The sequence below is a fragment of the Anser anser genome (assembly GCF_964211835.1).
Source record: "Anser anser genome assembly, chromosome: 2".
Taxonomy (NCBI): domain Eukaryota; kingdom Metazoa; phylum Chordata; class Aves; order Anseriformes; family Anatidae; genus Anser; species Anser anser.
The window spans coordinates 109478655-109502332 of NC_139721.1; the positions used below are offsets into that span (position 1 = coordinate 109478655).

The following is a 23678-nucleotide window of genomic DNA, read 5'->3' on the forward strand; positions in this document are numbered from 1 at the left end:
CAAGTAATTCACTAAATCGGGAACTCAAAATCCCAGAATATTCAATTAAATACTGAAACAGTCAGCCAACTGCAGACAAAAGTCAATTTCCTTTGGAAAGGTATACCAAAAGCCCTAAGGTTTAAAGGCTAACGTTGCAACTTTAAATAATTCTTTCAAACCGAGTTACCAAGACCATTTATAAACTCAGATGATTTATTTCTCAAGCACGTCAGATTTCTATTAGCTTGCTTACCACTGAGAGGCAAATTTTCTTGAGAGAAACGAGCCATTTATAGAAAAATATTCTTCATTCAAAGGGTATCATAACTTGAGCTGCGCTTCTTACAGATGCACAGTGCGCATCAAAAATTATTACAACTGCATTACACAGAAGGAGCTTTGAGCCGCTGAATGAAAAGCACATTGGATCAATCCAACACATTCTTCAGACGCACAAAGACAAGGATGAGAAGCAAAATTAAACCCAAGACAAAATCTGGTATTTCACCCTCTCCACCGTCCACGTACTGCCTCACATCAAGCCAGGAGTTTTTGGGAGACTCATGCAGGCACAGGAGAAACCCCTCGCCCTTCAGCAGGGCGAGGCAAGGATGCAGTTTCTCGGGGGTCACTGGCTGCTACCCACTGCTTGCTCTCCCAGCACCCCTGTGTAATTTCTCGTGCTGCATCTTTACAGCACCAAAATTAAACACAAAAGCCTATTAAACAGCAGCAACTAGTTAAAAGCTGCAGAGAAACAGCTCATTATACCATTGCGTTTAGCAGGTAAACAGCCTTATCTGTTCCACTGCTTTCTTGGGAAAATATGTGAAAATGGGAGAGGAATAAAGAGTGCTGAGACCGATTTTTGGCAGTGATAACTGTCGGAAGGAGCTTGGTCTGAAAAGAAAGGTGGAAAGCTTTTCCTGACTTGGGCTTTATCAGCATGGATGGTGCTTCATGTTATGTATGAAAGCAACATCTATTTTTAAAACCTAAGAATATAGTGTTAGTACATACTGCCTCGGGGGTTACATTAATTTCCTGCTTATTAATTAATTGGCTTGTTAATACAACAATTTGCAGGCCTGTGCTGCCTAGCGAGCTCAAGGAGCCTGTGTTCTCCCTGCCAAGATCAATGTACATTAGTCTGAGCCTTCTGATGTTGAGCAGACTCTGCTTCTGTCAAAGATAACTGAGAAGCGACATTAACTCTTAGGAACATCTGCTCTATATTGGAGGGACAAATGACAAGGCATAAAGTTAAACTCCAAAATGTCATTACTTAAAACGTCAGATGAAACCTACTTGCAGGACCAGCACAAAAAAATTAAGGAGAAAAAAAAACTCACGTTGTCTGTCAGCAACGCTATCAACGAAATATAAAAACAAGAGATCTGTAACCATCTAGTAGGTTAGACATAAAAAAAAGAAACTATGGCTCTTGTAGTCCCTATGGTCTGGACCTCTAGATAACATGAAACTCACGTTATTGAAGTGTATCAGTAGAAAACACTCACTTGGCTGCAATCTGAATACAAATAAGCCATCTTTGAGGCACTTCCCTAACATGCGAGCTTTGGTCTTCTAGTCGTGTTAACGTTAGCCCAATTAGGTCCTTTCACTGAGCACATATCAATTCCCAAATACTCAGGGATAAATTTAAGAGGCGTCAGGACACAGCATATTTATGCATTGTTTGCCTCTGTGTTTTACAAGGGCTCACATAATGAAGACTAAAGGGAAAAATTTAGCTCTGAAACCTCATCTAGTGTAAAGCGGAACTGCCTGCTAACTTAGCAGTTATTTGTGCAGGGAGCATGTAGACCACATGCTCCTCGCACTGCGCTGGCCTCCGCTTTGTTCCTGCGCTCAAATCTCAGCCCTGGCCTGACGCTGAGGCTTCCCAGCTCGGGTCCTGAGCACTTAAGGGAGAATTTCCACCTCCTTGCTGAGCTCCGCGATCCTGACAAAATCCCCAAGACCTGCACCTGCGAGTGCAGTGCCTGACACCTGCGGTGAAGCAGCCTCGTCACTGCCACATGCTCAGGCAAGTCATTTCCAGAGCAAGATTTCTGCTTTCCAAACGTTTTCCCAACTGAATGAGTGGGCTGAGCAGAGACAACTTATATCTGAATACAATCTTTCCACATTATACAAAAGTACGCTCACTGTTTAACAGAGGCAATCAGCAGAACACCAATGCTGCCCTTTTTCTACTCGTATCTTTTATCCAGCTCATTCAAATCTCTCTCCAACAACATACATTAATGTAACCTACACAGTATCATGATATTTTTATTTTTTATATATTGCGTCAAAACAAAACTCTTGCCACTTCCCCAGGTCTGTCAAAAGATACTCAAGCACTTGAAATCAGTGCTTATGCAACTCAAAAGAAAGGAGATTTTTTACTAGCGTTAAGCATGGTGCTAACAAAAAGGCCTGAATTTAATACAACAAGCATACAATCTACTGTAATGCTAACCACACTTTTTTTTTTTCTCCCTGGAATTTGAGCTCCAGAGATGGCTAATGCCTGCTAGCATAAAAAGCCCTGGTCCGTCTCAGAGCAAAACCTGGCGCATCACGACTGGAGTCGCCGCTACAGAAGCACAAGAACAGGAGCCTCGCATCAGCAATGCTCGAATTCACAGCTGTGGAGCAATGCACACAGCTCCTGGGGGAGCCAGCCGTTTCAAATAAGGACTGAGCATGTTCTTCTCCTTACACTCACACAAAGCCAAAGCTGAAAGAGGGCTCTTGAGAGGGCCAAGACAGCTCAGAGCACTGCAAACGATCCACAGCCAGGCTGGAGAAATCCTGAGGAGGACCCACGCTGCAGCCCAAGCACCTGAGTCGACAGAAAATGAGAAGCAGAGAGAGGATGCATGTACACGCCTCCAAAACTGCAGACCAAAAGCAGGAGCAAGCAGAGCTCCAGGCTCCTGCTGCAACCCACAAGGTTGGGCATTCGGGCGAGGTGCTGTGCAACCTATGGCAGAAGCATGGCAAAAACCAAGTATTGCTGGCTTTTGCCAGCTATTCAAACCTCCCCTAGCCAACAAGTCACCCAACAGCCTTCCAGAAATACACGTTTAAATTCCACTTGTTTTCAACTGTTGCTTGTAACTGTTGCTGTTTGTTCCCCCCCAGAATTCATTTATTTACATAAGTACCTTTGGAAGGAAAGCTTTCAATGATGATAAAACTTTGGGATATGGTTTCATGCTTGGCTTAGGCTAATCTAAAGCCAGGCTATTGCTGATCGTGGCAGTCCTGTTCTCTGAACTGAATTATTCCTGTATTTATTTGTAGCCAAACAATTACTATAAAACAGGAAGGAGGGACATGCTGCCAGCCACAGGGGGGGAAATGGGTCTTGGGCTGGCTTACATCAGTTGTGAAATCACATCCTAAGTCCCACGTAGCCATCCTTGCTCCTTGTCACATTATTTATAGCCCATTCCACTGGTCTCCACATGCAGGAATAAACGAGCAAGAAACTCCAAACAATTCATACAGCACCTTGACACTGCCTCCACTAATTTCACCTCCAGCAGCAGCCAGCTGTTTGCTAAGTCAGATCCCTCGTACCAAAACTACAGAAAGGCAACAGTATTTTGTCAAGACTTCGGATTCCATAACCTGAGATTATGCACAAATATATCACATAGGAAAATCCAGAGAAAGACTGTGCTGAGCAGGCAGCCTTCCTTGGTCTGACCTATCCTGAAGTGACATGCTGTCGAAAGGAAGAAATCTGGGTGGCTCGATACAGACTGCACAACCATGTAACTGTTGAGAGAAAGCTGACAATGTAGAAGTGTGTGTACGTGTCCTAAAACATCTCTCTGCATGTGCCTCCGTGTACATAGTTATCTACTCAACAGACACATTTTCAACATTATGGGAAAAAAATAAGTCGTTCACTCCTGTTGACATTTTTACCCGTGCTAGAGTAAGAATTATATGATCAGGTGCCTACTAGTGATCCAGACTGTCACCCCAAACTGTGGCCAAAAAATGCACAGAGTTCTTCATCATGAGAATCAATATTTTAACTCGCTGTTTCAAAAGGGCTCAGCGGTGAATAAATTCCTTTTAAACATGTGCCAAAACCTTAGTCTCAGAAAGCTTACTTTTGCAGATGTAGCCAAAATCACTTATAATAAGAATCTCAGTGGTTACCACTGCAAAAATCAGTTATGAAGTCAATGCACAGAAGCAGATAGGTTTGTTTTTTAAGATACCTCTGTTATCTCCCTCTGCATTAAAGCACAAAAGATTTTAAAAACTCCGCAGCCTGCTCTGTCGCTCATTCTCTCTGGGTCAGTGCTCCACAAGACAGCACCAGGACCAAACGCAGCCATTTCGAATTCACAGCAACAGCAGATGCAGGAGATGCTCTCTCGCTACCTAACAGCTGTTGAGGTACTTCATTTACAGCTGGGCCTGACCAGGTAACGTGCTGCTGGCTAAGTGAACAGAACGGAAAGCACGAAACAAACATCACAAACATCTTCACGCCACTAATCCCTATCAACACTGTGCATTCCCTCAAAGCAGCACCCAAAGCCCAAATACAAACCCCCCTCAAACTTGAGCCACCAGCACCACAAAATAAGACTAGCTATGTAAGCATATTCCAGGGTTCGATTTGATTTAAAATGTCATATATATATGTATATTAATATTACAAACCTGGTGTGTTACCAATAATGCTGCAATAACGGTAGCAAAGCGTGTAAGAAGCCCAACTGAGGAAGGCCAGCACCAGGAGCATGGCACAGGAAACTAACACTTCTTGTGAAAATGTGGGGGGGGGGGGGGGGGGGGGGGGGGGGGGGAAGGAAGAGGGTGGGGGGCACAAACCACCTGCCCTGCAACACAAACTTACCATTACAGTTCCCAGCCCTGGGGAAAGGCAACAAAATGGGGTGGCAGGGCAACCCACCGAAAATAAAAGGAACTTGAGCCAGCCCAAGCTACATGAATCGGGTGGTAGGCCCGAGGCCATGGCTCTTTGCCATCACCACAGGGCTTTTAACCCGGCCTGCGAGGAAAGCACCATTGCCAGGCCTCCTCCTCCCTGGCCATCACCACCTCTGATCCGAGGGCAGAGCAGTTAACACGACCTCAGACGAGGTCCTGAGGAAGACACAAAAATGACCAGAGACAAAGTGCTAAATCTCCAAGTCAAAATAAAAGGCTGTAAGAGAAGCCATGTAGGCAGATGAAACCCCCTGCAATGTTAGAGGATTGAGGCAGAAAAGAGAGAAGGCAAATCGTTTCACAGTCAGGGAATATACCTAGAGGGGATTCATCCTGCTACAAACACACAAACTGAGGCAAAGATTGCTCTCAGTATGTAAGACTCAATGCAAACCGTAACAAAAGTCATCTGCGCCTCTGCAGTAAGAATTATTATTCATAAACCGCTTGGATAAGAAAGAAGGCAAAACAAAGAAAAAGACAGAACACTGACATTGGTCTAACTGCGGACATTGCACAAAATAATTTTGGTTTGGTAATCAGCTGGGGATGGTTCTTGCATGAGTTCACTACAGCACATACACTGCAACTCCCCTTTCCCCCACACCTTGAAACAGGAACACACAAAATCCCTCTAGCTGACTGGTGTATCTCGAACGGGGGATCCTGGCGGATTTGTGGAGCTAGCCAAGCTGTCCCTCAAGCAGGAGGCAAGGGTTTAATCAAATACAAGGTGTGCCAGCTTAGCAGAAGCCTCTCTCACAGAGATTACATAAACTTTTTAAAACACTCATAGAAAAACACCTCAGAAGATTTAGAGGATTTGTAAATTGTATGCCTGATGATACCCTGAAGGAAAGGAGGACTTAAAGATAAGATGTGGGCTTGACCTTACACTGAACGAATGCATCCTTGAGCAGAACAGAAAGCGCTATATTCAAGGGAGGAAAGGCAAAAGGATCCCCAACATTTTTGTCATTGACTGTGATGAGCACTACTGTGAGTTCAGTTTTGTGGAGCACTTCGAGCACAGAGAAATACAGATGATTTAATTCACTCGTGTTCCGTGAAGAGTTAAAGGCACCAGAAGAGCTGCACCAGGAACAAGCGGCAGTTCATGACCAACAACCTCTCCCCTCTTACACCTCTGTGCCTCAGAAAGCCGGAGCTGCCAGGAGAAGCGTGCACAGCCTCGCAGCTGAGTTTGTCACAGCCGAACCGTTCCCCAGCCCGTCTCTCAGACCTCACTTATGAGCAGAGCACAGCATCTTAATGAAATGTTTTATCTTTTGAGTAGTGTTTTCTAAACAGCATCAGGTCCTTCAATGTCCACTATCTTGCTGAGGCTGATTTGCAAATGTTCTCCTCACTGATGAGGCTCCAAAAAAAGCTCTTTTATCACTGCCTTTCTATACAGCCAAATTCTCTCTGGACAACCAAAACAACATGGACAAAGCCAGTATCTCTTATCTCTAATCTCAGACCATGCCTCCCGTATTTTCCCTAGAAAAAAAAAAAGCAAGGGTAAAAGTAGAAGCTTGCACAAATCCAAAAGTCACAAAGGGTCAACCTTCACGCAAAGGAAGAAAAGCTGTATTTACAAAGTAACATGGAAACCAGGGATTTTAAATACTACAGCAGATTGACCGCAAGTATTAATAAAGTTTGTGTTGTGCCAACATTCCCCTTATAAAACTTGGGCCAGGCTTTGCTCCCTGCTGAGCACGTCATTCAAGATTTCAGACGATGGTTTACTCAGCTCAAGGGTGTCAAAGAACGATGAATAAATCTTTCAGTGTTTAAAAAAAAATAGATAAACCCTAGTTACTCTGTCTATATACCCAAAGTTTCAGAAATTAATATGAACTACAGCTGTTAAGAGACCTTTTGGAGTTGGTTCAGGTCAAATTTGACTTCTGAGTTAAGGTTCATGAAAAGGAAAGGTTTTTACTTCTCAGGTGTGAGGCTATACCTGTACACCAGCTGTCATGATACTCCACTACCGGACCCAATAGTGGCCTGCTGCAAAGGTGAAAAAAAATTAGTCCATCTGGAAAGATACATGAGAATAAACCAGCAATATTATAAGAAATATTAAATGTTTTCCAGTATTATACTGTGAGATGATTCTACTATAACATCATCTTTGTTTTCAAAGTTTTCATTTAGAATACCTTGAAAGCGAAGACACCTGTCAGGATCCCCCAATGCGGACCTCTGACAAAGCCACATGGAGGATTTCTAATGTTAAAGATATCAAACCTATTATTTTTAAACAGTTACTTACTGAAGACACAGATTTTTCCCATTTAACATTTAGTATCTTATCTAGCACCATAAGGACGTTTCTCAAATACTCAAATGTATTACTTCCAAGTAACTTTCCTTTCAGCAGCACGCACTTACACAAGCTACTGAAGGCAGAGCACCTGAGCCTACACACAAAGACACTACTAACAAGTTGTAATATGCCTTTGAAAACTGTCAAGCTGAGATACCCCAATACTTTTAAACCTGACCTACGCTGTTTCTAAATAACATGAATATTTTGTAGCATCTCACAAAATAAAAAAGGAAAGGAAAAGAAAAGTTAAGAACTGAGTTGGCAGGAGAGAACTGGAGCAAGAATGGTTGAATATAACAGAGCTTCAAAGAGAAATGGCTGGAGGTAGCTTCTGTTGAATTCAACAACAAAAAAAATCAGAACTGGAAGCGTTCATTAAAGACAGAATGTTACCAAAAAAAACCAAAACAAAAAACAAAACAAAAAAAAAACCAGGTGAGCATCTTTAACATGAGCATACCTACACTGACTCAAGAAATGCAATGATAGCCCCTCTTTGTCAAAAACCACACCTGAATTATTCTGTAGGAATTAACTGTTATTCATAAATCCATGAAGACAAGTCTACAGATTCACGCACGTACTCCCACACACGCACACACCCCTCTCTCAGCCGTGCCCTGTTTATCTGTGACGTGGTTTCAGTGAACTAATCTTTCCATCTGCAAACTCAGTTCACGTTGTATAGATCCGAAGAGGTTGTGCAAGGGAATTCAGAAACCACAAAATTTTTTTCTTTGTTTCTGAAACGCCTGCTTAATTCTACACTAAGCCTCCCCATTAACCTACCAAGAACGTGTTTTAAAGTCTCCTTGTAACATACATTTGCGTGTTACACCATTCGGGCAAGTCTTGCACCAGTGCAGGAAGTTACACTGTATTAGCAAGCTGCACAGGCTGGACTACCAAATTAGATATGCAAGTCTGAATTTCTTTCATGTTCTGCTACCAACTGCACAATGTTGAAGGGCTCTGTGACATGCTGATGACATGGAATTTAGCCCTTTCCTCCTCATATTGTTATGATTTTGCATTCTTTTCACATGTTTTTTTTTTCCTTCCACATTTCTGAGTAACTTGAGGCATACAATCAGCATACCCAATAGGAACTCTACCATTAAATAAAAGATTGAAATAAATATAAAAATTTAAGGTCTCTTCATTAAAGGAGCCCTAGGAGTTCAAGCTATTTAGCTTCCAGAGAGATAAAAGGAATCGCCACTGTTTTAAATTGCAATCAGCACCCAGACGCAACCATACTGAACTCTCTCAGATACATTTGGATGATTTATTCCTTTTGAAAAGACCATCACTACATGTACTGTCTAAAAACTGACACTTGGAAGCCCTGCAGTGACTTGGAGGCATGTCAGCTTAATCCCGTGCCAATATGTACAGCTATTCTTGCTCTCAGGTGCAACAAGTCCTTTCTTGATCCCCAGCATGAGTTCCCTTCACACACACAAGAATTTATCCAGCAAGATTTCAGCTATGCTACAGCTCTAAAGCTACAGACAAGTAACTACTATTGCTACCACGGTGTCTAGAGGCAGAAACAGCTTCAAAAAACCCAGCCAAATTCAGAACATGGTGCCCTTAATTACCCTTCTGTCTTCCTGCAGCTATATCCCCTTAGGGTTTGTTTTCTGAATTTTTGAAGTGCAATGGAGAACCCAGGCTGAAGCATAACACCGCCCTGCCCAGGTTTCTGTACCGTACAGAGCTGTTGCAGTAAAGCTCGTATCAATAATTAGAAGAAGACATCAATAGCTAGATTGAAGGATGGCGTTTTTAAATCTGCCATCTATCTGTTTAGATTTGGAGACGCAGGAGTTTGACTGCTTGCTATTGTCTGATTTGTTGCCTTTATCACTGGTCTCCAGGAAGGACGCGTTAAAAGCAGAAAAGTCACGCAGAATGTCTTGCAGAGGCATATCCAGCTTTAATGTTCCAGCTACAAGCATTTGCTTTGTCTGTTAAAGTGAAAAATGATCCCTCATCCCATAAGCTGACAAAACTGTTTCTCTTAGTTGTAGCTTTTGCTCCCTTCTCCCGTCAAGTCCTGCACTTTTTTTTTTTTTTTAAGCCTACTGGCTTTTGCAGCCAAAGATTTCTGCAGGATTCCTCCAAACCAGAAAAGAGTCTCTTTAATAAATACCATTTATAAACTCAAATGACCCAAATTTACTTCTGGATAATGGAATTTTTATGTGTGTATTTTTAGCAAGACTTCATTCCTAGGATTAAGTTGAAATTTATGTAGGTAATTACCATCACTGGAGAAAAATACAGGATAATCCACATATAACAGCTTCCTCTTGTAATTGTAAATACTGGCCACTGTGTCATATCAAGAGCTGGCCACACAAGTGGATAACTTAACCACTCCGGTACTCGCGCAGGATGTGTACAAGGTGGTATTAATGAGAGAAAGGGCCTGAAGTACAGCTCACCAGACCAAATAACCTCCTGACCACACAAGTAGAAAATAATTAAAACAGTGCATTCTTCTAATTTGGTTTGGGTACCAGATGGTGGATGCTCAGGCAGCCAGTGGCTCAGACAGCAGCGATCCTATGGGAGGGGAGGGAAAAGGAAAGGTGGGTTGTTCTGGACATGGTATACTTCAATACTTGCTCGAGTCAGCACTGTCCTCCAGAGCACAAACCCTCAGAGCAGGAGGCTATTTCGGGGCAAGCCCTTTCACTCGGGCAGGCCAGGCAGGAGCTTGCTGCTCGTCAGAGCCAAGCCGCAAGGCCTTCAGCGGGGAGACACGTGCATGTCCCATCCCCATCTGCTGCTCTCAGAGCCCGGCATTTAATAACGTACACGTAAACCTTCACTCTGTGGAAGGAAGGGGGTGGAGGGGGGCATAATCCCCCCCTCTGAAAGGCGGCTTCCAGCACGACGGCGTCCCTCAGGCCGGGTGGCAGGGAGAAGGGTCACACACAGCCCTGCACCAGCGCTCGCAGCACGGGGAGAGGAAATCAAAATGGTAGTTTGACCTTCACACAGGCTACAGACAGCTTGAATGCAGTTTAACCCGAGTATTAAGGATGAAAGCCTCTGCTCATGAAAGGCAGGCATTAACTAATCTGCTTACCCGTATGAAAAAAAAGAAAAAAAGCCACGTACACACCAAAAAACACACTGTGGTTTACAGCGAGCCTGCCAAGAATACAGCAGTGTAATCTTAACAGAGTTTATTTCAACACACCGCCACAATCGTGCTTAAACGTTGCTCTCTGGGCCGAATCCGGCAGGCTGTCAGCTGCCCCTGCACACCCTAGGTGCGGAGGCACCGCGGCCCAGCCTCACCAGCTGGGGCCTCCCTGAGGCGGCCTGGGCCCCGCGGCCACCAAAATCCCGGGGTGCGATGAGGTCGAGCTACCAAACTGAAAATTAAAGAGCGTTTGCTTGCACTTGTCTGCTGACCCTGCCAACTGAAGGAGCAGGAAGAAAACGAGGCATGGCAGGAGTGGATATGATTATTCGTCTTCCTTCTGTGAGCATTTCCCTTCCCGTACCAAGCGCTCTTCTTTCCTGCCTTCTGACCCCTCCGCATTGAACATCCGTGACAAGTACACCCCCACTGAAACAGTTTTTAATGAAAGGTTCCTGCATACAAGTATTTCAACTATGAACATGGCATAAACATATTAAATAATGTTCCTTATCTTCCCCCCACATAGAAATCCCTCACCCTCAGTCTCTTCAGTCTCTGAATGAATTTGCTTTAGTCTAGTCAGCAATGCTTTTTGGCTCGAGTTTAATTAAAATTTCAACCAGTGTATATGAGAGAGATGGTATCTTTCCTTTCAGAGACAGAAGACAATATCCTCTAAGTATTTCATATCCTCATTTCTTAAAATCAGCTCATCAGCAAACCATGCTACTCAACAACAAGTGAGATTTTCTCTAGCCACCAGCATCAGCATACTGAAAGACTGAAGCCATTTTACTGTCTTTACTGAGATTTTATTGTACATTTCTCTTTTCTGATTGATTTCTTTGCCTTTCTTGTTTGAATGTTATTTTATTACACCAGTTCTGTCTGTTCACAGGTTTCCTTAGTTATGAGCAAGCTTCCTAAACTAATACTACATCTCCAAATTTCCTAAAGACAGAAAATACTCCAGGCTCTGCCCACGTGGGGTATTTTGTTTTGTTTTTTTAATCTTTTGGTTCAGCTACACAATTCACATTTCAAACATCCCACTCTAACAATGGGAGCTATAAACACATATTTTGAAGCAAAATCTGAATTTCTCACACTGGGGAATACTGTCGGGATCAGAAAGACTTCTGAAAACTTCCACAAGTACCATGCAAAGAGTTGAAACTCGATTGCCACAAACCAACTTTGGTTCTTCCCTCAGCTCTGCTCAGAAATACCTTGCTACGTGCATAGTAACAGACAGAGCTGTTACTGGAGCTCTGGCTGGAGCTACTTCTTTTGTTGACCAGAGAGGGGAAGGCCAGAGGCATCAGCCTCCCTCCTCGTCCTGCTTTGCTCCAGCTGAGCTCTGCTCCACAGACGAGGCCCTGTGAAACCACAGAGGGTTTAGCTGCACCTCTCATGGTAACATACCAACTAAAACAGTATGCTGGAGCCCAAATCCAAACATCTGTCTCCAGCTGTGTTCACAGAGTCTTCACTGCTCAAAAACTCAGGTGAGCACAAAGATAGAAACCTGTCCAACTCTGCACCAAGAACACCTGCCCCTGGGATTCAAAGGCAATGCAGGGAAGTGTTTCCAATGAACAGGCCTGATCAGAGCTCCAATGGACACAGCAGAGCTCCAGAAAGAACAACCCAGCTAAAAAATAAACACTTTGACTTGGAACGAAAAGAAACTCAGATCACTTTTGCCATTAAAAGCACTCAAACATCTCAGCGCTAGGGGAAGGGGGAATGAATGGAGTCCAGTTGAATACAGATTTCCTTAAAAAATTAATAATAATCCTAAACAAAACCTTTTGTTTAATTGTTCATTAAATATACTGTTTAATATCAAAATATTTTGCATATTTGAACATTATTTTTTAAAAGCTACTTATTGGTAGGGCTATTGCCTCACTTGACGAGGCAACTTAATTATACTGCATATACTGCACTTATACTGCATAGCAGAAACTGCATAGTAGGTCATGAGGTTAACGCTGTCACATCAATAGATCATTATCAAATATACAATTTTCCTGTTTCTACTGTTCATTCTAGAGAGCTGAAAGTCAATGGATAACGCCGATATTAAAACTGAACGCATACATTTACAAAAGATGATGCTGGTCCCTTCATCTGCCCAAGATCCCTCATCAGGATATGGGCTTATGCCAAGGGAAGTTCCAAGGACTCTTCAAGGAAATATCCTACACACAAATTTGTGATTAGGATTACAGCCTTAAATAAACATTTTTGATTCACAGACTTAATATAGTGGAAATTCATTGTAAAATACAGAGAAAAGGCCTTATATTTGTATATTCACACAAAGATATATGTGCAGACACTGCTTTTAATGCATTCATTTTTCAATCACCACGCAATCAATTTTATTTTCTTAAAATGCCACAGTAAATGATAAGTCAAATTTCCAACGGTTGGTGCCTTTTTTTTTTTTTTTAACCTTTTAAAAACAGACAGGCATTATGCTTAAACGGCTCTTGTTCTTTTACCACCACCATCGAAATCTTCAGAAAGCTATTAATATTTATCTCAATGCAAAACAGCATGGTCAAATTACTGTTTCCTTAGAGGCCCCGAAACCATTCGTCGGCATTTCGTATGCCTCCCTCTGAGGTTCTAGATTATTTCCCACGTCCATTTTCAGAATAGAGATCTACAGGATGGAGATGTTAGCAATTACTGTCTGCTGCAGCTTCTGAGAACGACCTCATGCAGGAAGCTCATTCCCCTGACCTCATTTGATCCATGCAAAAAGTAATAATGGAGCTCCTGTGGCTAATTGCCAAGAGAGAAACATTTAAAGTACTTGTTTCCGACATTCTCCTCTCCTCTGATGAAGATCTAAACCAGCAGCTCAAGACAGACTTCTGATTAGATCAAAGTAGGAAACATTTCATGTTATTAGCCACATAGTTTCATCTTGTTTATGAACCGCACCATAATGGACCCCAGACGAGTTAAAATACAGTAGCTCACAAAAACAACAAAAAAACATGATTATTGGAACATGACTAATTGTACCAAATATGTATCTTTCTAGTAAATGCCTTAAAATATTTTCCCCAGCCTCTGCTCCCAGTTTTATTGGCATTTAGCGCAGATTAGCATCAGATTTTCTACTTTACAACCTGACCGATATTTGAAAAGATTGTTTCTGCAAATAACCAGGAATGTTTAAGAAACCAGTTTACTACATTTGCCATAGAGACACGATGTTATCTGAACAGGAAGCAATTATTTTTCATAAACTGATTTCCTCCATATTCACTTGTCTAAACAATGCAGAAAAAAAATCTCTCCTATACAAAAACGTCCACACGCTGCTGCAAAAGCACACTCCAAATCCAAGTGGTCGTGTTGTTCCATGTAAGGAGAGACACCGCAACACGTAAGGTTTAGAGGCACCTCTGATCACAGCCATGCGTTTTTAGAAGCTGCCTGCTGCTTGCTAAAGGCGGCTGAAGCAGCCCCAGTTTCCTGAGCACCACGGAGGGAGCAGGCACAGTTAGCTGGCTGTGCTTTTCACGCGCTGTCACGCGAAGGCAGCGCATCCATCAGGCAGGGGTGGCTGTGCATCCTGACATTTCTCGACTGTGCCCCACCGCTGCCCTCCCCAGCAGGACGGGAGGCTGGAGAAGTCACCCCACACGAGTCAGGGAAGAGCTGAGTTTTCTCAGCAGGGGGCAACCATGGATGCGGGGGCATGGCAAAGCTTGCTGCTCTGCCCCCCTCATGCAGGGGAGGTAGCGGCGTGTCAAGTCAGCAGGCTCTTCATTCGCCTCTCCATTTCTCTACTAAAAGCCAGAGGTGGCTCTCTCAAGCCTAATTTATGTCCTTGAAACGTTACCTCTAAGGCTTTGTCTGAAAAAGAGAGGCATGTGCAGGAATTGAAAATATCTACGTAAATAAATAAATCGGCAGGTATTGCATTTTGTTATCATTTATACCTAAATACTTACACGCTTACACTCAGACAGAGCTCCCTGCCTCAGCTTCACTGGGTATTTATGCAAGTACCTTCTTCTCCCTAACACACACGAACACAGGCAATCTGCCGGTATTAACTTTACATCCAGGCTCTGCAGTTACGCACAAGCTTTCATCTCCCCTCTCCTTCCTAAGCACCAGCCTGACGTTGCACTTAATGAGACTCGGTAGCTAGCCTAAGCAGCCAGCAAGCAACAACAGGCTGCCATAAAACATCTGAACAGACCAGAAACAAACACGCTTTCTAATTCTCTAATGGCAGCAAGACCCTAAAGGGAAGGAGGCCTGTCTAAGCTGCTTCCTTACACCTTCTTAATAACACCAGCCCTAAGCAAAGTAATGGAAGTGGAAAACAGGATGGAAGGTAGGTGATTTCTGCCACTTGCCCCCAACATCCTTTGGTCAAACTAACGGCATCCCTGTGACCCTTGGCGAGATCAAAAGGCGGCAGCCCTATTTACAACATCCTGAGCAATTTAGGAGTCCACTTGGCATTGTTTCCTACCTCCCGCCCAGTTCCCTTTTAAATTGGACGGTTTCTAATGAAATCTCGACTGTTTATGAGTTTATAACCACTGTGAGTGAAGGAATGGAGAATTTTAGAAGAAATAAAGACAAATAAATCTCCATCTTAACCTTGTTACATGCAAAATGGCAGTGCATGAAAAGGAAAATAAATAAAATACAATTTGTTTGGTATGTTTAATTACTAACCTGAGAGATTTATGCTGCTGCAATTTTTATGGTCTGCCCTCACTTTCCAGCAAGGCATGCACTACCCAGGACCATGCGGTTATTAAATCTGTTGCTCTCATCCAAAATCAGATTAGTTTTTTGTTTGTTTGCTTGTTTGTTTTTTTAAGAAGAGTAAGGAAAAAAATTAAATGAAAGCATTCGCTAAACACACAGAATGTTCTGAGAATCTGCTCCGTGCACCTAATTTTCCCTGTTTTTTAATGCAACAGATATTTACAAACTTTGGGGACGCTCTCACTCATGCACACAGACCCTATAAAGCCTCCCAAAATAAATCTGTGCTTAAATTCCACCACGACCAGCCTCAAACACTACCCTACAAAAGCAGGGAATCGCGTGAAGCAGGGCACAAATGTGGCCAAAGCCGGGGGCTGCATCCCCCAGCTGTACTGGGGCTGCTGAGCATCGCCGAGGGGCTGGCGCAGAGCTGCCCCCTTCTAACCAGGATGAATCAAGGGTGATAAGCAATTTCCCTACGGTCCGTCACAAACACGTTTTTCTCATCTTAAGCTGAGTCTACTGTGAACATTAAACACTTTTCAAGGAAATCCTATTTTTCAAGCATATCACTGCTTTTTCTCATCTGCCTTTTGAGCTAAACCAGTAGTTTAACGTGCTTCGGATGGTCAAATAAGATGTGTCTGCATGCATGAAAGCAAAGATTTTTTTTAAAAAAATCACAAAATATTTTTAATTTACATAAGAAAAAAAGTTATGATTACACTGCCTTATAAAACTTTAATTTCATCAACTTAATATATGTTGTTCTTCAATAGAGAGAGCACTCGCAGTATGAAGGGTTCTTAAATCAAAAACACACTGCCAGGGAACAATCTTCATTTTAATGATGCTCAATAACAGGGATTAAAATATTTTATGAGTCACACTTCCCACAAAAAAGCAAAATAAAGAAGGAGAATGGTGATGATTTTGTTCAAAGTGCAAGACTTGTTCATTAAATACCAAAAAAGGTGTGGGGGAGGAGAGGAGGGGGGGCACAGCCATCTGAAAACGTATATGGCATTGTACTTTCAAGCACTAACTACTTTTCACTTAATTAGCTTCCCCAGCTCCAGAGGAATCTGAGCTGCAAGCTCACCATTTCCCCAGCACAAGCGACCGCTGTCCCAGCCGCTCCAGACACGGGATGAAAGAGCCCTTCAATCTAAAGATCTATTTATATTCCCTCACGTGGCGACTATAAAAAGGTTTCCTTTCAGGCTGAGGTTTCTCAGCATTAAAGTTCGCAACTGTTCAGATGCGAAAAACCCTATGTACGCTGATTTTTAAAACAGGGAAGATGCTTTTGCGCTTGGGTAAATTCAGCTTAAAAGCAGCAAGACGAGAGCCTTGCGCATCTTCACACTTCCCACGTCGCTGCTTTGCGAAAGGAAAACGAGACCCCGAACCCACCCTAAATAACGCGTTACATCGATGACACTGCTGGTGCAGAAACCAACCCAGACCATCTGCAATGCCTATACGTTTTCTCCCTGCTCCAGCCACCTTTCCAGCCCTCCCATCCCCATCTCCCTGCAGAGGCGGCCACCGGCGTGCCATTTCCGACGGCCGGGAAGGGGCACCGCGAGCTCGGCGAGGCGTCGGCGCTGGAATTTCACATCCGACTGCCCCTGGCTTTGCTGGCTGGCCTCACACAGACCGGCTCTGTGCTTCCACTTCCTCCTATGTAAACACGAATAATTATATTTCCATACCTCACAGCGCGTAGAAAGGAAAGGCAAATCATACCTTTCCACAAAAAGCGTCCCCCACTCTGCCATGGAAGTTGCTTCAGAAAGAGACTTGTGGTAAAAACAAATGGCGTGAATGTTAAAAAGCATACAATAGAAATTCGGTGCCAATTACTACGAATGCAGCTCTAAGATGGGAAAGCACTGTTTTTAAAGTTAGCAGAGCTCCCCACTTGAAAGAAGCGCTGTGTCTGGCTAACATGCTTGGTCCTGGTTGTCTTTTCCGTTTGCTTTAACGATTTATTTTTCCCATTACCTCAAAAACAACAAGTCTGGCACACTAATTATTAAGAGTCAGTACTCCCAAATTTAAAATATAAGGAAGACTTGAGACCAAGACTGTAGGCCAACTCCAGCTCCAAAACCCACACGTTGCTTCTTCCGCTCCAGCCTCACCAGCAGGAGCCCAGGCTTCCTAAAGGCGAATGAAATCACAGCGCCGTCTTGGGAAGACAATGACATTTATTTCTTTTAGCTTTTTTTGGATGATACCATGTCCCAGCTCTGCCACCTCTGCATCTGCACTGGCACGGCTCTGCATTAAACAGCGCTGCTGGTGGGGACTGTGCAACCTGGCCTGCACCCACCTGACGTATGTTACCGATTAACACCCACACTTCTCCCACCACGCAGATACCATGAGCTGAACAAAAGGAAACTCACTGAAAAGCACCTCAGAAGCCAGCTGCTCTCACGTCACGTCCTGCACAAGCCGCTTTTCAAGAAGCGGGGCTGAGGATGCAAACACCAGGTGCGCGGTGTGCGAGACATGCCATCTCGGTGGTCAGAGAGCTCGGTTGTAAAATGACTTGCGAGCACTCACACGTGGTAGTTACTGCGATAGGAGGCTCTAGGTCTGCACTCACAGCTGCCTGAGTGCCAACGCTGGGATCGCAAGATGATGCGAGGACACACGTCCCTTTCACAAAAGATGTATTTCCCCGTTTCAGCAGCAGAGTGACAACGGGATGGCTGCTCAGCCACTGCGTTGCCGGCTGGCTAACACATCCCATGCAGAGCTCCGAGTTTCATACCAAGCTTAGCAATACCATTTCTACCCCTCAGTTAAAGCAGCTGAAACACTGCGCTATTATTGGCCTCTAAGATTTATTCCAGAGTCCCTAAAGTGTAACAGCAGCGGTATTTGTCTCTGAATACTTGCAACACATGAGCATTTCTGTTCCAAGGGGATTTTTAAAGGAATATGCACCCCATTTGGGTTGGCACACCTAGAAAGAGAGAAGGGGAAAAAAAAATCTGTCCTCATTCCCTTATTTGTACCAGAGGAAAAACAGTTAATTCCTTAATGGTTAACACAGTTTCTCCAAATGGCAAGAGATGATTTCTGTATTACGTTAACAACTAAAGTAACTCATCAGTTAACAGAAATTCAGAATCACACAGAAACTAACAAAAATATTTGTAAACAACTAAGTTCTCTCTATTCACCCTGCAATTTAGGCAGTCTCCTTTTGCAAAGAGCATTATCACAAGAAATCAGGACCAAAATGGCAGAATTCAAAAATCTTTTCCACCTCTCCCATAATTGTTCCTTTCTCATATAGCGCTATAAGAATTCCCTTAACGGGAGCAGCCAGTAAGGAGGAGCCATGATAAACAGGCCCAGTGTCTTGCGTACCAACCAGAAACAGAAATTATTCCTGGGTTTTAAATACGTATTCTGTTCCAAGAACACTTTTATTAGTTATGCATATTTTAAATCAAATTCTGTGGAAAGTAGCTTCAAGAACATTGCAACTGAAAGCTGTGCTGGCCCAATAAAACACATCAATCTCCCATATTCAGCAAATGAATGGCAGGTAACAGCTGCTAGGCTGCACAAAACTCTTTTCTGACCTAGACTGAACATGCATTTGATGAAATTGTCTTAAATAATGCCAGGAGGACTGCGAACTGAAAGATTAAATATTCTGATTTCATAAAAAAGATAAATATTTTTAGCTCCAAAATATGGGAAAGAACATTCTGTTTTTCCCATTCTTTGAAGTTACACTTGAAAAAATTGACATCAGTTCTAATATCCAGATTATGTAAATCCTGCTCTGCAAAGATACAATGCTTGCTCAGAACTGAAGAAAAGAAATGGAAGAAATGTTCTGGGTCAGGATGAACCGTCACGTATCTATAGGGACAAATTACAGAACACTGTTTTGCATTTTGTCCTTAAGCAATTGAAAATAAAACTATTCTTCCTGATGGCTTCTTCTAATTACAGAGATGGGCAGGCAGAACTCCACTTTACCAGAGTCCTGGTGTGCATCAAAACCAGCGTCTGAAAGCAGGTTTTGTCAGAACTTGTAAACTGATGGAAGGGTTCACTGACTCACGCTGACTGATGCCAAAAATGTCTCTCCTGTAAATCTGCCTTAAAGGTAGTATGTATAGAAAAACAAAATTGGCAGCATATATAAAAAATGAAATTAGTCCCTTTATTTCTTTACAATACACACCGAAACCTTGTCAAGAAGATTCTGAGGATGGATTGAGTGGGTTTTGCTTTGTGTGTATATGTGTTTCTAAGAGTAATAAAAAAGTACACACAAAATTTGAGGTCTCATTCTTCCTGAAAGGCTCCATGGAGATTATACAATCACAGAACGGCAGTCTATCAGATGGAAGGAAAACTGTACAAACTAGGAGAGAGGCATTTATTCATGCTCTACAGCTATTTACGGCTTCTCCCATCTCCACCAGTGATGGATGAACACGTAGGAGTACAACTGCCTCAGCTGACAATTCCACATCCCTCCCGCAATCGTAAAAGGTTTGAGAGGTTTCAATACACATCAAGTTTCTCCCATAATTTTCTGAAGAAAAAGCGAAGAAGAATCAGTTTGACTTGAAGCTTGGGGACTATTTTTGTGGCTATTCATTTGCTTTTATTCCAGGAAGGGGGGGAATCCAAATATGACTCCCCTAACATCAGACGTTAGGAAGAATAGCACACAGAAAAAAAATCAAAATGGATTTTCCTACTTACCACAGCATAAAGAACAAATTTAGTAGCTATCTACTACACAAATGCAAACTCTATGCATACAGACCATAAGATTCAGCCTTTCTGAGCAATTCAGAGCTCTTAAAATAAAAGCTTTCCTGGACTTCAGAAAGAAATCTTTGAAAATTCATGAGCAACAGGGGACAACCACAGACAACTATGAATACTGGTAGAACTGGTGTTACAGATAAATTTCCTTATCAGGAAATAGAACAGGTGTCTTAAAAGCTAGAAGAAAGAAACAGCAAATTACTAATGCTCTGTACTCTCTGAATCTCCCAACCAGCCCCAATAGTACGAAGAGGAATCGTACGTATGTCTCAAGCCTTCCTACAGGAAGAGGAAATCAATCATTCTGGCTGAAGGATGCCTTGAAAGTAGAAGTAGAAGATTTCAGCTCTTAACCGTATTAAGTAATGGTGTGATTCACCTGCTGTTGAAACCACCATCAAGACAGAGTTTAACATCTTCTGGATCGGAGCCTGGGAAAGGTAGCATCATGCACACGCTCCCTTCCCACTGCCAACCCCCAAATACCAACCACCCAAGGTGCTTTACAGAGAGGGTGAAGCATGCAGAGTCCTTCCAGGAACAGCACCTCCAACACCATGTTTGCCATTACGGGACACCCCAAAGACAAGGCTGGGGATGAGGGGGCAGGCAGAAAATAATAGGGGCTGATCCCAAATCCAAATGACAGAGAACTGGAAGCGATGCAAGGTTGGCGCAACCCAAAAGTGGCTTCTTGCTATCTCTCATTACACACAATACCCCTCTGACAGCACCCCAGACATCTTTTTCTACATACACTTTTGTTAAACCAATGGCACCATGTTGTGTTGTTTGTTCTTCTCCACACTAAACTGCTCAGTTTTGCAGATTTTTAACTGGTGATTATCTAATTGTGGTCCCTGCCTATACGTTTGGCTGTGTATTTTACACACAGCACTGCAGAACAGAGAGGTACTGAGAAAAAAGAGGTATAAATGTGTGAAGCTAAATTATACATATTCAAGCAATCACATGCCTACCTGAAAATCTTGCACTACATTCAAATTCCCATTTTGTAGGAAAGGCATGGCGATATTTGGTCTGCTTAAATAAATATTTATTAATCTCAATATAAAAGATCAGACACCAAATTTATATGAGCTGAGCACAGTTCAGGCAGAAGCCAATAATAGCTGCTTTCAGACTTTGCAGTGTTGGAGTTTGCCAAATGGAAGTGACAAGTCTGGACCACGAAGAAAAATGAAGCCATTTGGTAAGTTATATGCTGCGTAATAAACAGTCTGTCAGTTTGCTTCTAATCCCCCTTTTTCCACAAGGTTTTTTTCCCTTTTTTTTTTCCCCTTCCTCCTGATGCACACTGCAGAGCATGTGTGCATTATAAATTAAACAGAAGCTACTTTGGCTCTGAGGACCACACACCACGGACAACTTAGACAGGTCATTGTTACCTAAACAGAATTTGTTTTTTGTTTGCATTGTACATTTCATTTCTGTTTTGACAGCAGATTTTTAAAAAGGGGATGTTACTCTTCTTGGAGCTTTTAATCACTTACGAAGAAAAGAGAAAAAGAAGTTCTGCAACAATTGCACAGAAGTAAAGCCTTGAAATTTTTCGTTTCTTCCCATGACATCCGTGGGTAGTCCTGTTCATAATGCCTTTGTTCAGTGTTGATTTACCGCAGTCTGAGACAAGATGCTATTCAGAGTCTGTTCCAGGAACTATGGAGGAAGTAGAAGGAGGATGCATCTATTTTGTTAGCTATCGTGACATTGCTGCTTATGATTAAATACAATGCAGTACAAGAGCAGAATGCATTTCCCCCAACCGTCCTTCACGTCAGTCCCCTTTTGTATACACTGACAAGGGTGGGGATAGCAATGCTGCCTTGACAGATTTGCTACTTGCAACATCACCTGCCAACCACACAAGGAAGAAAGGCACCTTATTTTTACACATCTGCGCACCCCAGCTTTGCACACCTCACGGAGCAACCAGCCAGCTGGCTCTGCCCAACTCCAGATCCCCAGAACAGGGCTGTGCTGGTGACCCGTCACCGCTGCTGATAGAAGAGAAAATCCTGCGGGGAAAACCCAACACCGAGGGGCAGGCCGGGGAAATCTTCTTGCCTTGCTCACATATGACTCCAGGCAAGTTGCTCTGCATACTGATCCCGCTGTTTACAGAAGCAAGATCATACTCCCTTCTGCCTGACAAGATTTTGGGGAGGAGGAACTGAAGATCCCTGAAGGTCTTTTCACGGGAGACACTGCAAAACTTCAAAGCATTAAGCACTTTGAAGGGAGAGCAGGTAGCAAGCATTCAGTGCGAAACCCCAAACTGAAAAAGGAGTCCCCAGTAAATCCTCACCTCCACCCAGCTGCCTACAAGTCTCGCTCTGGTGACGGCAGAGGCCACACAGCTCACTCATCCCACCCACCCGACCAAACCTACACAGGTGGATTTGCTGAAGTACCAGACTTACTGGGTGGATAAACCCCAAGGGCCTTGCTTGTACAAGGTACAAAGCAGGTACAGATCAAAGTTCCTGTCTATTCATGAATTCCTCAGTTAAGAGCCAGCCAGAATAATTCATGCCTCCTGCTGTTTGGCTGGTCTCTCTCAAAATCTTTACATTGTTTTATACCGGGTTGTAACAATATTTGTAAAGTAACAAAAACCAAAACTTTATTCCAAAGTTTCTAGATGTTCCTCAACATCATGTGGAAAGAATACGCCTTGATCTGGTGACGGCTACTGACAGAATTAACCTGCAAATACTTAAACTGAGTCTGGGCCAACCTGTTAATACCCTTCCTAATATAAGTCCTCCTTCACTCTTCACCATTCTTGTGACACTTGGTGGAAGGATGGACTTGAACCAGCTTAAGACAACTGTGATGCTGTTGTATTTTTCTTGCAGTTGCTGCTTCCAGGAGCTTATCAACAAAACAAGACCGCTCAAATTGGCAGCATCCCAGTTTACTAGTTTTCTGAAGTAGCATGTTATCAATACAAGATGTACTTTCTGGATGTAAAGGAAGCCCTTGCAACACCTACAGAGTAATAGCACATTCCCAGCTACAGTAATAGCACATTCGGAGCTAGCTAGGTCAGTCTTGCAGCCTTCCCTCAGACTCCTCTCTGGTCTAGACATGGGTCAACTAATTCATGACAAGAAAATGCTGTCAAAAGACAGACTTAACAGCTCCTTCTCAGACTCACGGCAAATCAGCTCAATGGACAGCCCTGTCTTTTTCTATTTGATGTCACTGAACATAACCCTTGTTAAAAAAAATCCTCTGTGAAACAACAAGAAATGCTGGGGTTTTATTTGTGTTTTTAACAGCATGAACTTAAATTATTACAGGCATTCTTTCTGCAATATAAACCACTTCATTTGTGATGAGAAATAAATCAATTACTTCACCAGTTCTATACTATATTATTCTCTACTATACAGCACTCACCTCTGCCCCTACTAACACCTAGGGACCAATGACCAGTATGGACAGAAGCCCCAGAGTTCACCTTTACCCTGCTGGCTCACTCAGGATGCTTGGTATTTCACCTAGTGCCTAGCTGCAATGCAGATGCGGTTTGTGAAGAGGGGCTGGCCAGCTCTGGGAAGAAAAACGGAGTAA

General features: G+C 43.0%; 1 protein-coding gene and 1 long non-coding RNA gene across 2 annotated transcripts in view; both read right to left on the minus strand.

The window, feature by feature from the left end:
- The window catches only part of JARID2 (jumonji and AT-rich interaction domain containing 2), a 211172-nt gene that overhangs the window by 148243 nt on the left and 39251 nt on the right, over positions 1 to 23678 (minus strand). The window lies entirely within an intron of this gene.
- The window catches only part of LOC310895452, a 32774-nt gene continuing 21995 nt past the window's right edge, over positions 12900 to 23678 (minus strand). Inside the window, exon 2 of the long non-coding RNA XR_014580700.1 lies at positions 12900 to 21755. This is a non-coding gene — a long non-coding RNA (uncharacterized lncRNA). The remainder of the gene's footprint in view (positions 21756 to 23678) is intronic.